General features: G+C 55.3%; 1 protein-coding gene across 4 annotated transcripts in view; it reads right to left on the minus strand.

The window, feature by feature from the left end:
* The window catches only part of STAT3 (signal transducer and activator of transcription 3), a 33,908-nt gene extending 18,042 nt beyond the window's left edge, over positions 1-15,866 (minus strand). For all 4 annotated transcript variants that reach the window (XM_074940967.1, XM_074940966.1, XM_074940969.1 and 1 more), the window contains exon 1: positions 15,767-15,866. The gene's annotated coding sequence lies outside the window, so the exon portion shown is untranslated. The remainder of the gene's footprint in view (positions 1-15,766) is intronic.
* Between the last annotated feature and the right edge of the window lie 293 nt (positions 15,867-16,159).

Here is a 16,159-nt window from a genome sequence, read left to right on the forward strand (position 1 = left end):
CCCCTGGGCAAGTGGGACTTGCCAGAAGTGTTTCTATGAATCCTGTGCATGTGTGACGAAGTGGGACTGTTCTTAATGTTTCCTCTGAATAGTGTGGGGGGCCTCAGTTTCCCCTATGCAATTATTAAGTATCTAGGTGGTGGGATAAGGGTGTATGATCATTGCAGAGCCCTAGAGGGCAGGTGTGTGCAGGGGTCTGGACACAGAGAATGGCCAACACCCTGTTTCCTGGCCACTGATGGCCTGGGCCCTTCCCCCCCTGCAAGGTGAGAGCGAAAGGGCTGGAGAACAAAGGAATCAGGTCACCTCCTGGCCGAGAAAGGGACAAAGCCCAGAGGAGGTGGGGCTGGAGGGAGTTTCAGTTTGGGGCTGGCTGGGACATGGAGTGAAGTGCAGACGGGGTTGTCTGGCTCACTGCCCCCCAAAATGGACCTGGCTGAGGGGTCCTCTTCTCTGTACCTACAAGCTCTGTTTTAGACCTTGTTCCTGTCATCTAATAAACCTTCTGTTTTACTGACTGGCTGAGAGTCACGTCTGACTGCGAAGTTGGGGGCAGGACCCTCTGGCTTCCCCAGGACCCCGCCTGGGCGGACTCGCTGTGGGAAGCGCATGGAGGGGCAGAGGAGGCTGAATGCTCCGAGGTCAGACCCAGGAAGATGGAAGCCGGGTGAGCTGTGTGTCCTGCAGACAGGCTGCTCCCAGAAAGGAGACTTCCCCAGAGTCCTGCCTGGCTTCATAGGGAGCAGTTCCAGAGCATCGCCCAGGGACTCCGTGACAGCATGCCTCAATTTCCCCCTACACTTTGCATTGCTGTTGGGGGGAGGGATGGGGGGGAAGGATTACGTTTGCTCTCAGGGCAGACTAACAGCGAAGCAAGGGGGCTGCAGCCCAGAGTGGCCCGCCCTGAAGGTAGAGGGGCTCCCCTGGGGGTCTGGCACACTGATTGGTTCTGATCAAAAGCTGGGGTGTAGCTCCGATCCTGTGGATCCAGGACACCAGGACTAGCTGCTATGGGCCAGATAACAGGCTGTTGGCTTCCCCAGGATCTCACGGAAAGGCTCCGTGCAACACTCAGCAGGACAGGTTGAAGGACACACTAAACAGAGGTAGGACCAAGTTCTCTGACTAGGGGATTTAGAGACGCCTCAGGAATAAAAGATAAATCCGACAACCTTAATCTCAGGCCTATCTTCTGACCCATCTGCCCTAGGGTCCATCTGCAACTGGAAAGAACCTTGGTCTAGAATGAGCTGCCTGAGTGAACAGATCTCTGGTTATTAGCATAATAGGGCAGCTAGACTTTGAAGATTAAAATTCACCCTGGTGCAGTGTCAGCCCACGCTCCCCTCTCACCCTTTCCTGCACAGGCCCGTGCTGGCTCCCTGCGCAGGAGTGAAATTCACCCTGCAACACAAGGGCCTTGCACACGCTGGTTTTCAGGAGCTCGATGCCACGGCACAAGCCCCAGGCTTCGCTCTGTGGTCCCTGGGGGCGGACATGCACCCGGCTAGCGTTCTGGCTCAGAGCCTGGCTCCAGGCAGTGCTGTGGTTGCATCGGATGAAGTGAGCTGTAGCTCACGAAAGCTCATGCTCAAATAAATTGGTTAGTCTCTAAGGTGCCACAAGGAGTCCTTTTCTTTTTGCGAATACAGACTAACACGGCTGCTCCTCTGAAACCTGTGGTTAGAAGGTTAATGAGGAAAATCAAACAAGAGGCTAGAGCCTCCTGGTAGGCCACTTCTCGTGCCCCCCGCCCCCTTTCTGCTGCCAGGATACAACTGCACCTACTTGTCCACCCGTCCACCAGCAGCAGGGAAGCGCACGGAGAGAGGCGGCTCCCAGGCATTTGCTCAGGGTTAGTTTGATGCCACTGAGCGCAAGACCCCAGGACACTGATTTCCCCTCGAGGCCCCTAAGACACATCCCATCCACAGGGGTCTTCGGGGCTCCGTTCGAGAGCCCCGGCCTTTTGCCTGTCTTCTCGTTAGCACAGCAACTGGTTTTCTGGGCCGCTGGAGCGTTTTCACCCGCGCACGCTGGGCTGGCCGGAGAGCGACACCATTTCAGTTCAGCAACACAGAAAGCAAAAGTCAGATTCTCCCGGGCGAGCCATTTCCTACATGCAACAACACTTCTGCCTTGGACCAGCGCCAAGCACTGTTTGAGAACGAGCTGGTTTCAAAACCAAAATCATTGAGTTGTAGCCCCAGCCACCAACACGGCCCGGGATCCTGAAGGCAGCCCCCTTCCACACAATTCACGCTCGCCCTTAGAACTGGCAAGGTCCCTGACTATTTTGCATCTTCTACTCATCTGGGGGTGGGGGTGGCCTGAAGATCTTCTCTTTGGTGAGCGGCTAGGCGCGGCCACGGTAGAGGTCTCTTTATTAAAGCACGAGCAAGCCACAGGAAGCAGCGTACCCGCGACTAATGCTGCTGAAGAGCAGCCAGTTACCAGTGTGCCTTCTCCCTTCAACCCAACCAGTAGCAGCTCCTGCGCCGCTCGGGGCCTGCAGGGGCAATGTCATGTCCCGGCTGCCACCAGGCACAGGAGCCGCCCGGACGCCAACCCGGCACAATGGGACTCTGGACAACAGAGAGTCACACGTGCTCCTCGGGGAGAGGCCCAGGAGGCTGCAGGCAGACACGGGAGTTCACGACGGCTGCAGCTTTCAGTTAGGAGCCTGGATAGGACGTGGGTTTTGCTGGCCAGAGGGGCCCTGCCACTGACTTCCATGGGCCTGCAACGCCTCTGGGGAAAACCCATCCCCGTTTTAGGTGCCTCACTTTCAGCTCCTGATTCAGCAGAGCCCTTAAGGATGTGCTTGCCCACCCTGGTTCAAGGCAGTGGCTCGGGCCCGGACAACGTGCTTGCCCCCGCCCGGTTCAAGGCAGTGGCTCGGGCCTGGACAACGTGCTTGCTGAGCGGGGTGGGACTGCTCGCCTTTCTGGGTGAGGCGCGTGCCTCAGGGACCCCTCGGGCTCCCGTTCAGCAAAGCTGCTCTTGGCTTCCTACCTGCAACTGGCGGTCAGGATGGCTCTGCTGCAGCGGCCCAAGACCCGCACGGATTTGCACCCCACACAACCCTCTATGTTCAGCACCAGAGGACAGTGCCCAGCGGCTCCGGCTTGGGAACTCCCAGGACACAGCCTTGGTCTATGCAAAGGAAGAGTGAACCCTGAGCCACAGGCCAAACCCACATCACTGGGGGATTAAAGAGACACGCTGGGGGGACAGTGGGTGTGTGCTGTCCTCAGGAAGATCTCCCCCTCCCTCCCTCCCTTACAAACCCACCAGCGCCCCTCACGACATTACATGGCCCAGCGGCTTTCACAGGATGTATGTTAACACCAGGGGGAACGACTCCTGGCGAGCCGAGCACCACCGTCTCCTCTTGCAACCGGAGGTGGGCACCAAGCACGAAGATGAGTAATCAAGAAACACGAGCAGCCCACACAGCTCAGAGCACCAATAACCCTGCTCCGACTCGAGAGCCAGTCTCTCAAGTGCTGAAGAGTTTCAGGCTCTAACCCTCCCCCATGCCCCTACCTGCAAAGATTTAATCCCCCACCTGCCTCAGCGCTGGTGTTAGGAGTCCAAACCTTGCTAGTTTGGCTATTCAAGCCTCCAAGCGAAGGTTGACCATGGAGAGGCTGAGAAGACACAGATCGGCACACAACACAATATCCATGCGACTTGGACCCAACGAGGGAACTCGGCCCTGGGCAGAGGGGCAGCTCCAGGGCCACATGCCAGGTTAGTGGGATTTCTGTGGTGCACAGGCCTGGTGCTAGCTCTGTGCACAGGGTGAGCTTCACCCCAGTGGGACACACAAGTCACCCCAGAAGCAATTCTGAAAAGCCATGGACAGGCAGCCTAGCCTGTGCACTGCACAGCGCCCCTCAGAGCCAAACCCTGAGGAGAGCTGCCGATATTTAAATGGCTACGGCCCCAATTCAGCAAAGTACTTAAGCACATGCCTGGCTACAAGCACACAAGCTGCTTAAAGTATTTGCTGAATTGGGACCCAAGGCCCTAGAGTCTGATCCTGTCGACTTCACACAGCTTCAGCAGGAGTTGTGCCTGCCCGAGGCTGCAGGAGCAGGGAGCCGTAGGCATCCTTGGTTCAGAAAGCAGGGATCTGCAGCTGAGCCCTTTGTACCAACTGGGACTTACACCGTGAACCTTCTCCCCCACCCCACCCTCTCTTGAGCACAGTCCACAAGACTTCCCAGCACTTCAAAAGGAGGAGTGAACCAATCAGGCAGAAGAGTCTGCAGTTTAGATTTGGAAGTGGAGCTCTCGTCCCATCACTATGCAAATCTCTCTACAGCGAAGCCAACCCCCAACTATCCCTGCCAGAAACATCCCCCTGCCAAGACCCGGCTCTGTTCACGCAAAACAGAACATTTTCGGTAGGCTCCCTACCTTCACCTGGAAGGGCTCTTAACCAGCCCAGAGCAGCCAGTTAAGTGACTTCAGCAGAATGCCGATACACACCCAGCCACAAACCAGACTCTACCTTGATTCTCGTCTTTGGTTTCCCTCCAGAACCAGCGCAGGGAATGAGCCACCCGACTTACAGTAAGTGCAGGAGGTGGAGACTGCCAGGAACCACAACAGAAACGAGGAAGAAATAACTCTTGGGTTTATTCCATGTGTGTCAATGGGAATCAAACAAAAACTAGCAGGGGAAACCGTGGCTTGTTCACTGGGCAATCTGCAACTCTGTGAAGGCGTGAGCAAATTCAGTCACCACTAAAAGGTCAGCTGAGCGCAACCAGCTACCGCTAAAGTTCAGCTGAGCGAACCTCGTCACGGGTAATTTTGCTTTTAAACCAACATTTCAGCCTGTGAAGTATCGGGGTGAGATGCTGTGTCAGTTCAGTATCTCAGCCAGAAATGGCGGGAGATGGACAGCAGCAGATGGGCTGGCATTGCAGTAACTAGAGTTCGGTCCCCCTGAGACAGGCCAGGGCAGAATGAGAAGCTAGGAGTGGTCATGGGTCACAGAGGGACCTCTGCATTTTGCTTTGTCTGTCTGTCCCGAGAGCAATGCGGGGGTCACAGCCTGGAGAAACAGGGGACCATTCCCTCTCTTGCTGGGCTTGCACTGTTATAACCCTACTGACTTCCACAGGGGTAGCTCCCACTCTGTGACAGAGGGCAGCCGGGACCTACAGCTTCGGTGATGGTAAATAACGGTGGGGAAAACCCAGGACAGGTAACCCCACATGAAAGCAATCCAAGCAAATATTACAGGACAAGCTTGCAGTCGGGAAAGCCTAATTTTGTGGAGTTGGGGGTGTGAGAGGTTACAGGAAGCATCTCAGATCCCATCACATGCCTCCAGTCGCTCCCTGCACTCGCCACCTTCTGAAAGTCATTGGAGTTAGAGATGGGGAAACCCCCCCAGCCACTCCCAGCAGTTCAGTGTGGATTTCTGCAAGCCCTGAAGCCGGGTCTAGGCTTAGACGCCTGCAGGAGAAGGAGCAGCTCAGCAGGATGAGGAAGCACAAATCACACACATCAGACCAGAGTGAGAACAGCTGCTTCTCTGCTTCTGTTTTAGCAGCAGCCAAAGACCTGAATCTGAAGAAAGAGAAACTTACCAAAGCTGCAGTTTCATAGTAATCAAGCTGTTTTCCCTCCTCTGCCTGCCAGGGCACCAGACCCTCGTGTGGATTAGCAAAACTGCTGCAAACTTGGAACGTTCAGCACCTCGGAGCCTAACATGGGTCAAACTAGATACTCAAAGGGAGGCATCCAGAACATGAAACTACTTGGAGAAAGTTTAGCCCTAGGTGACCTGCCCACAACCAGCCTGTGGCCAAGCCCTAAGGCCTGATCCCTAAAGAAGTAAAACAAACCAGCGGAACATTGTGCATTGTAATAAAACCAAAACCGAGCTCTTATGCCAAAACCAGGAGTCTATCGAGCACACCACAGCAGCGCCGTTCCATGTCTCCTACGCTCCTCTGCAGTGCCGAAAGACTGCAGCCCAAGCTGGGGAATGGCGTAACCGGGTTTGGCAGCAATCGCTCTCCACACTAGTCTGTCTTCATACGGCAGGTGCGGGCGCCCTGGAGCCCATGTCGCCAGTTTCACAAAGCCCCGAGATAGTCTCCTATTAGCCCTAAAATGCTTCCAAACTAAACCGGCTCCAACCCTGATGGAGCAGCTGCTTTTTGCAGCTCACTGCAGATGAAATTAGCAAAAGCATGAAGCTTAGAAAGCCAATTTGACCCCCAGACCTCCGAGTGCTTCCCAAAGGGGAGCTCAAGTGACAGCTGGGGAGAGACACCTGGAGAGAGGGAAGGTTCACCCCAACCTCACAGAGGGTAATGACTTAAAGCCAAAACCAGCTACCATCTGGCTCCCCCCAGCCCCAGCCAGCCAAACCCAGGATGCTGGCAGTATCTCCCATCTGAAGAGACCAGCAGTGCTCGGAGGGACTGATCCGGTGCTTGCTGGAGTCAATGGACAGGCTCCTCTTAGCATCAGTGGCTTTGCACCGACCCTTCTTTGCCCATGGACTGTGCCCCAAGTCTGCCATGCTTCACCAGACGGGCTGCTGCTCCTCCAAAGCCTCAGCCCAGACCATAACCTCTCCCGCTCGTGCTGGGTGCTCAGGGACCTCCTGGATTTACAGCTGCACCCACCAGTGTCCCCTTGTAGCTGCTGCGAGCTCGGAGATGTTTGCATGGGCTCCCCTCCCATTCATACTCCTGCAGAACATCCCTGGGATGCTCACTGCCCTTGGATGGGGTGGGAAACAACACTGGAGAAATACAGAGCAGCCTGCCTGGTCCACAGACTACAGCCCGCCCGCATGGAGATTTCAGCCACTTGGATTCTCCGAAAGAAAAGGAGTACTTGTGGCACCTTAGAGACGAACCAATGCATCCGATGAAGTGAGCTGTAGCTCACGAAAGCTCATGCTCAAATAAATTGGTTCGTCTCCAAGGTGCCACAAGTCCTCCTTTTCTTTTTGCGAATACAGACTAACAGGCTGTTACTCTGAAACTTGGATTCTCTGAAGTGTCTTTACCACATTACAGAACAACCCTCCTCTTTCCGCCTCCCAGACATGCGTGGGGGGAATCCCGAGTACTCCTCACTCCCTCTAGCCGTTGCACAGCGGGGGAGAAATGGCAGGTCCTCGGAGATCTCGACCAAGGCACAGGTCGCTATGTGACTCGGCACAGAATTGTGGGCTGTCTAGATACAGCCACACGGGTCAGGCCAAAAATGTATTACGTAATCAGGTAACTCCAGTCACTGTCCTCAGAGCCGCCTTCTCCACAAGGCCTTCTAGTCAGCCTCTTCATGGAGAGCAAAGCACCGTGCTTACAGGACGTGTCCCCTCCAACAGTCGGACTGCCCTCTTACTCCTAATGCCAGGAGGGCTGGATGCCTGCTTCCTGGAAGAGCTGCCCATGGGGCAATGTGATCATGCACCCTGAACACCTTCCAGGAGACTGCAGAGCGTGGCAGGAGCCTCGCCACAGGGGGTGTTTCCCTACTAAGCCCAGGAAACACAAACCCAGCCTCCAGCGCAGCTGAACTTGTGCCCCACTACGTCTTTCATAAACATCATTTGAAACTACTCAGATGACGCCTGGAGCGTGGCTGTTTGCACGGCTAGACAGGTGTCGGCAGCCCGAAACCAAGATCCCCGGGCTGCAGCGCGGCAGGGACGTTCTGACCAAGTCAGCCACGGCTCGCTTCCGGGAACAGTTCCTGTACTGAGTGCCAAACCAGTCTGGGCTTCTGTTCAGCTGCAAAATGCTTCCGAGTTCCCACGGCAAGCCCCAGGCAGGCCCAGCTGCAGAGAACACTGCTTCCAGGAGCAGGCCCTGCACACGCACTCTCTAAATCAACCCCCGGACACAGGACCCGCAGGCCGACTGGAGCCAGGAACAGTTGGCCACGTAAATCACCCCAGAGAGCTACGGGCTGAGCTTGCCTCAGCCTCTCCCTCAGCTCCAAGCCGGGGGCGAGTGGGGAATACTGGACAGGGTGCAATGAGTCACCGTGTCCCTCCCCAAACCCCCGCTTGTCTGTCTGTCCCATCTACCGCTTATGTCTTGCCTCTTGTCAGCCTGCTGGGGCAGAAGCTGCTAGTTCCTAGGTGGGCAGGACAGCCAGCGCAGCGGGGCCCCTCGCGGCCAGAGCCTCTGGGGCTGCCACCATCCAAACGGCCACTCACAAAAGCATCTCAAGGTGAATCTGCAGAGTTAAAATACTCTGCCCACGCTGCACGGGGCTCGGCTCCTCCGCCACGCACTGGTCCCACCCAGGGGGAAGGGAAGGAAAGGGTTCAGGACGCGCTAGGCTGACTGGCCCACCACCAAGCTAGCAACAGACAGGAAAGCACGACGCAAGGGCTGGAAGCTTTCACCTGGGGCAGCTTTGCCATCTCCTCTTTCCTGCCGCTCTGCCCAGAGGCGGGGAACAGAATTGAATGCAAGGGGCTCCTGTCCTGGGGGGGAAGTTAGCCACCGGCGTGGCTGCATCCGTGCCAATGGCTAGCAAAGTGTCCTGGACTACTATGCCAGCAGGGACGACCGATCCTCTGGTCTGAACCTCCCACATTACACAGGCCACAGCCCAGCCCTGAATTAACGCGTTGGAACTAGAGCAGCCCTCGTTAGAAAAATGTCCTCTCTCGATTTAAAAATTGCCAGGGATGGAGAATCCAGCCCAGCCCTCAGTAGCTTGTTCCAACTCCCTGTTAAATTCCCCTCCCTGTTAAAAACCATGACTCATCCCCAGTCCAACTTGTCCAGCTTCCACTTCCGGCCGGGGGGTTGTTACACATCTTTATCTGCTAGATGGACGAGCCTCATCAAAACTCTGCCCCCATCCAGGTCCTAAGAGACCGATCCACTCAGGCTTTCACCTTCTCTTTGCTGGGCTAAACGTCTTGAACTGGCCGGGTCTACCACGAAAAGCATGTTCTCCCAGCCTGTATCGTTCTCCCAGCTCCTCTCTATAATTTATTAACATCCTTCTTGAACTGCTGGCACCAGAACAGGACACCGGATTCCCGGCAGTAGTCAGATCACTGCCAAATACAAAGGCAATACAGGTCATCCGCCCCCACCCTGTTTATGCACCCAAGGATCATATTGGCCCTTCTGGCCGTGGGGTTGCACTGGGAGCTCTTGTTCAGCTCATTACCCAGCATGAGCCCCAAGTCTTCTGAGCCCCTGCTTCCCAGGGCACAGTCCCCTATCCTGCAGGCCTGGCTGATGCTCTTTGTTCCTAGATGTGTCATTTACCAGTAACCATATTAAATGTATATTGTTGGCTTGCACCAAGCGATCCAGACAGCTCTGTATCAATGACTGTCCCCTTCAGTATTTACCACTCCCCCAACCTTTGGGTCATCTGCAAACTTGATCAGTGATTTCATGTATTCTTCCAGGTCATGGATACAAATGTTAACTAGCGTAGGGCCAAGAACTGATCCCTGCAGGCCCCTACTAGAAACACTCCCGCTCAATGATTTCCTGTTTACAGTTCCATTGAGACCTACCAGTCAGTCAGTTTAACCCATTTAGCATGTGTTATTTGGATTTTATATTGTTCTAGTTTTTAAAATCAAAATGTTGTGCAGTACGTCTTACCGAAGTCTATGCTACCAGTGCTATTCCCTTTATCATCCAACCTTGTAATCGCATCAAAAATATCTGTATCAAGTTAGTCAGACAGGGTCTATTTTCCATAAAGCCATGTTGATTGGTATTAATTATATTACCCTCCCTTAATTCTATATTAATCCAGTCCTGTCTCAGCCATTCCCATTACTTTGCCTGAGATCAACATCAGGCTGAAAGGTCTGTAATTACCTGGGTTGGCCTATTTACCCTTTCCAGATACTGTCACATGAACTTTCTTCCAGTCCTCTGGGACTTCCCCAGTGCTTGAAGTGTTATTGAAAAAAAATCAACCAACATTAATGGTCGATTGAGCTCCTCGGCCAGCTCTTTTAAGACCCTTGGGTGCAAATTATCTGGACCTGCCAATTTAAAAACAGCTAATTTCAGCAGCTGATGCTGAACGCACTTCTGAGCTACTATTGGAATTGAAAGTGTTTCATCATATGACGACTAGATCATATCTAGGTGTTTCCCCCCCCCAAATACCAAACAAATATTTCCTAAACACTTCTCCCTGTGCTGCATCATCATCGACAACTGTAGGTGCTGCTCCAGTGCAAGTAGTGACTGGCACCAGTGTGGCCACCTACAGTAGGGGTTCGTGCTGGTGGCTAAAGCCCCAACACAGACAAGCCCTAAGAGAAAGGAGGAAGAGCTACTCCGTCTCCCACCAGCCTTCTGGTCACTTGCGTTATTAAAGCTTTAATCTGACTAACCTTGAAGCTTTAATGGGTCCCTCACCCACCCAACCCAGATTTGCTACTGCTCCGTCTTCCCAGCCTAGGTTTAAAGATCTGAGGGATGAACCTTTCCGATTCTGCCTGGCTTATGTCTCTCTGTGGTTAGCCTTTCCTTTCATCTCTGGAGCAGAGCCAGCACGTAACCATGCTGAATACACAGTCTGACATCACACAGGCACTTGGCGAAACAAACAGAGACCGCGCGAAGGTACAAAACGGAGATGCTAGAACATTCACCTCAGGTTTCCTTGGTCACGCTACAGCAGCACTGGAGGTGTGCGGGGGGGGCAACAGGTAACTCGGATCACTGCTAGCAGGGGACAGGCCTGCACAGCAAAGTTTCCTCCTCAAGAGGCAAAAGAAATATACACTGGAACATTACTTCAGCCTGAACGGAGGACTGGCTTCCTCCCAAACAGCTTGCAGACGCCGTTATTTTCCTAGCATGCTTCATTTGGGACCCAACTTCCTGAGCCGTTACTGCACCATGCCAGCAATTATGGGAGGCCATTTTAAGTTGATGCATTAAATGAGCCATGTCACAGCACGCACACTTCTGAGCACAATTCTCTCCTGCACCCTAGCAGCTGAATAGAGCCACAAGGATCATTAAACTCCACTGTATCTTGCTGTGGTGGAGGGCAGGGGTGCGTCATGAAGGGTTAAAGAATAGCTTCCGTCAGTCCTTGCACTTTGGACGCTTGATCTCCTGCCTTGGCAGGCATTCCCGGGAACGTCACTCTGTAGTGAGCCAGAGGTGCTGTTTAACTGACAGACGCCACCAATCGCTCTCCTGCAAACAACCTGTGCTCTGGAGACTGAGTTCTGAAATGCAGCTGAGGACCATGCAGTGCAATCTGTGCTCCAGATCTCTTTGGGATGGGGGGGAGGGTTGTAATGAACCCAAAATGCAGCAGCGAATGCTGAGGTCAGCATGCCGAGTGGGAAGCTGCATGGCAAGCTGCAGGGGACAGCCAGACCCCTCCAAAGAGCCCCCGTTTTCTCAGAATACTCCGGGGCTATTCTCACGCCTCCACCGTGCCAAGCCAGGAGAATGATGCCCTGCAGCTTGCTGGGTAAGGCAGGCTGGAAAACAGGAATTCTCCTTCATGAAAAATGCTGAGGTTCCATCACGTTTCCATTCCACACTGGAACAAAACCGAGAGCAAGAGAAAGGCGCGCACACCAAAAGACCCAAAAGCCTGGTGCTTCTGGCACTCACCTGGGATGCGGGAGACCCAACTTGGAGTCCCTGCTCCAAGTCAGGCAGAGAAGGGATACCTGGATCTCCCACGTGCCTTAATCACCAGGCTAGGAGGAGTGGGTCTCTGTCTCCCTCCCTCCCATCCTGGACCCGAGAAATCTCCTCAACAAACTTTTCATCAAAATGTTTTGGTGTTGATAAATTGGTATTTTCCAACGAAGAAACAGCGAGGGAAACAATTCCCAACCCGCTCTCAGCAGAGGTCCTGTCTGTGGGAGAGTGATTCCTGCCACCCACTAGCACCCACCGAAGCTTTCAAATTAACTTCTCTTCCTTGTCCATTTGTGAGGCTGCAGGTTTGTGAGGCTGCAGCAGTAGATGAAGAGAACTTCCCCAGCTCAGACGAAGTTCTACCTGGCTGTCTGTAGCATGACAAAACATATGGACTTCTCCTCCTGTAAAAGAGAAAGTATGTTGCCCCAGGCAAATGGGCAAATAGGGTTTGCACGGCTGGTTTAATGAGCGAACATGACTCTCCGGGTTCAGGTGGCCAAGAAAAGCAACCCTGGACATGGAGAAAGTCAAGTAATCAATGCAGAGATTTAGGAAAGGGTGAAGGATGGTGCGGCTGTTCGGTGCTAGCCAGGAACCCGGGGAATAGTCCATGTGCTACCACAGAGTCTCTGAGTAACCTTGGGAAAGTCACTTAGTCTCTCTGCCCCTCATTGCCTCATCTGTAAAATGGGGAGAATACACCCACCGGGGGATTGAGAGGCGCTCGGATGCTGCGGTCGTTGGGGCCAGGTAAGGACTTAAGAGGTTCCCTGACACCGTGCTGAAAATCATCCCCCATCATGAACCCCAGACCTTGCGTTTCATCCGAGGTGCCAGTTTTCTTACTAAAGACAAAGGTCTGGTCCAGCTGAGACCTGAGCCAGCACAAAACGCACTCTCACTGTGATTCTTTAAGAGCAGTTGCAACAAGCAAAGGAGAATAAAATGCAACCCAGAGTTCACATCTGTTGGAAACATGAATCAGCTCGCTAAGCCCTGGGTTGACCAAATACAGAACCAAAATTTCTGGTTTTCAGTCTTGATTACCAGTAATCTCAGTAAGCCAGCAGTTTTGACCGGTGTTAATGCAACACCTCTAAAGATAGGTTCCACAAGCTCGGCTAGAAATCCTTATTCTTAAATATTGTGAAATTCACAGTGCCCGAGAGCAGTCTGTGGGGCGCTCAAGGCCAGAACCCAATAAAAAACTAGATTTTTGGATGTCCACAGTTTGGCTTCAGTTCATAGATTCCCCAGTTCATCTACTCCAAAAAGGCAGTAGACAGCCAAAGCTTCCTGAAATGTCATTTTAAAATGCACTGAACTCTAGGAGCGCATTCACTGAATGACCAAGGCCACCTCTACACTGCTATTGTGTTTGCAGAGCAGTTGCAGTACTTTGATAATCAAGGCTCTGAGTAAGATGTACAGCAAACACTGTCACCCCAGGGCTCACTGCAGAGGCTGGCTAGGGGGAGGAGTGCTCAGGGTCAGAGTCTGGATGTTTTACAGATTGGCTGGTATTGACCAGACTGTTCCTTCCTTGCAATAAACCAGCTGGGATTTGTGGGAGGGACCACGGGCAGCTACGGCTGCCTTTTTCGACTGGACCACCACTAGAAGTCCAGTTGGTGGGGCTGGCATGCTCCCTACCTCGCTCCCCAGAAGCAGCGACATGTCCCTCAGCTCCCAGGCAGAGGCACACCCAGAGGAACTCACACACCAGTTCCGCAGCTCCCATTGGCCGGGAACCGCAGCTAATGGGAGATGCAGGGGCAGTGCCTGCGGGCAGGGGCAATGCACAGAACTGCCTGGCCACACCTCCGCCTAGGAGTCAAGGGACATGTCGCCACTTCTGGGAGCCCCCAGGGTAAGCACTGCCAGGAGCCCGCACTCCCTCCCACACCCCAATCCCAGCCCAGAGCCCCCTCCTGCACCCAAACTCCTTCCCAGAGCCTGTACCCCACACCCTCTCCTGAGCCCCTTCCCACACCCAAACTCCCTCCCAGAGCTGGCACCCTGCACCCCCCCACACCACAACCCTCTGCCCCAGCCCACAGCCCCCTCTCACACCCTGAACCCCTCATTTCGGGCCCCACCCTGGAGCCCGCACCCCCACCCCAGAGCCTGTACCCCCTCCCACACCCCAACCCCCATCTCAGCCCAGAGCCCCCTCCTGCACCCCAAATCCCTCATCCTTGGCCCCACCCCAGAGCTCACAGCCCAACCCCCGACCCAGCCCGGAGCCTCCTCCCACATCCTGAAGCCCTCATTTCTGGCCCAACCCCAGTGAGGCCTCAGAGCAAGGGTGTTTGGTTTTGTGCGATTAGAAAGTTAGCAACCCTATGGGCGGTGGGTATGGAAAGCCAGGGAAGGCTAAGCCTCCCCTGACCCCGGCTGTGGCCCCACCCTTGCTCCCCCCTCTCCCCTGAAGCTGGCGGGGACTAAGCTCCAGCTCGCAGCCTGGAGCTCAGGGCTTGGGCTGGCGGATAGACGCTGGAGCGGCTTGGGCCGGCGGATAGACGCTGGAGCGGCTTGGGCCGGCGGATAGACGCTGGAGCGGCTTGGGCCGGCGGATAGACGCTGGAGCGGCTTGGGCCAGTGCTTGGGCCAGCCAGTGGCCTGGGGCAGCTTTGGCCAGCCTAGCGGCAGGCTGGTCAAGGCTCCTCCAGCCACAGGCCTGGGCGGAACTAGGGGCTAGCCTCCCTGAAGGTGGGGCTCACCCACCACCCTGTTGTAAAAGCACCAGGGGGCGACATTCACATACACTCTTAGTAATGCTGATTCCATGCCTTTCGGGTACAATGCTCTTACCTATTTCTTTAAGGTGCCAAGCTCATTTCTGGGTGCCAGAGAAATGGCCCCGTTCCCCCCCAGTGGCTGCAGACCTAGCACCCCAGGACAGAGAGAAAGTGGACAATGACTAACAACAAAAGTTAAATTGCAGAGTCTTCTCCTGGCCGAGGCTATGAGACCCACCCAGCATCAACAATAATCCAAGCCAATGGATATTAGGTCTTTTTTAACATGCTTCAACTTTATGCATCCCTGCTGCTAGACAGCAAGAGGCGCAGGGAGCTTACAAACGCTGGCAACAGAGTTTCTCAAACAAAAGACACCTTTTTCTACGGACAGTGCAAACAGACGCCCCCCTCCTGCCACTGGCTGGGGCCTGGGGCCCAATTCGCTCAGGAAGTCAAATTCCAGCGAGTTACCTCAGAGTGTGGTAACAGGACGAGTCAGTGGCCCTTGGGGGAACAGCAAAGCAAAGGTGCTTAGCAGCTGGGGCAAGCTTCTCAGTCCAACCCCTAGGTTGATACTGAGTGACAGCAGCACCTGTCGGGTCAGGCTCCCCCTCGCACAGCTGGTCTACCTCTGGGGCAAGAGGCTCCCCCAAGGGAGCCCTGAGCATTCACTGCGGCCCAGGGCCACCCGCATTAACCCAGGCGTGCGGCTGCAGCAGGACCAGCTGGGGAGAGCCAGCACCCAGGCCAGGCTGATGCAAGACAAGATGGATGTACGAGCGGGGCCGGGTTCCGGCTGCCACGGGCATCGCCACTTTCAGTTTCCTGACCCTTGTTCATTTAAAACTTGCTCTCAGAACAGCCACCAGCCGCTGCCTGGCTCAAGAGAGACAGGCACCAGGGCAGCCAGCACCCATGGGAGCAGCTACCAGCCCCCCCAGTCTGACCCCAGCACCCACGGGTGCACCTAGCAGCCCCCCCAGTCTCACCCCAGCACCCATGGATGCACTAGCAGCCCCCCCAGTCTCACCCCAGCACTCATGGGAGCAGCTACCAGCCCCGCTGGTCTGATCCCAGCACCCTTGGGAGCAGCCAGCCCTGAGCTACTCCTAGCAGCCTGGCCCCAGCACCCATGGGTGCAGCTACCAGCCCCCCGGTCTGACCCCAGCACCCATGGGTGCAGCTGCTTCCCCCCATCCCTGCGCCTCCAAGCGGTCTGACCCAAGCACCCGAGGGGGGCACCCACACGCACTCTTATGCCTGGGGCACCCATGGGAGCAGCACCCCGGGGACCCCCCGAGCCCCGCCCCTGTGCACCCGTCCCCGCGGGGACCCCCGCCAGGCTCCCCAGCTCACCTGCGGGGACGGGGCTCCCAGGCTGGGGGCGGCGTCGGCGGCTCCGGCTGCCTGGGGCGCTCGGCCTCCTGCTCCCTCCGTGGCGGACCAGAAACCTGCGGCCCCTCCGCCCCGCCCCTCCACGGGACACGTCAAGGCGCCGCTGGCCAATGGCGCTCCGCTTTTGCTCATTATTCACGAGGGGACTTGACCCCTTGGCCAATCAACACCTCACAGCCCCGAGACTCATTAATTATTCATGAGTTGCCGGGGGGGGTGCCCCCGGTGGCTGTTCCGGCATGAATCTTCCCCTCCCGCCGCATGGCCGGGCCAGGGGAGAGGGGAGCCCGGAGGCTCCGGGGGGGGAGCGGCAAGTGCCGGGAATGTCCATGCGGGAAACTCAGCTGAGTTCCG

Source organism: Natator depressus, chromosome 27 (genome assembly GCF_965152275.1).
Source record: "Natator depressus isolate rNatDep1 chromosome 27, rNatDep2.hap1, whole genome shotgun sequence".
Lineage (NCBI taxonomy): Eukaryota > Metazoa > Chordata > Testudines > Cheloniidae > Natator > Natator depressus.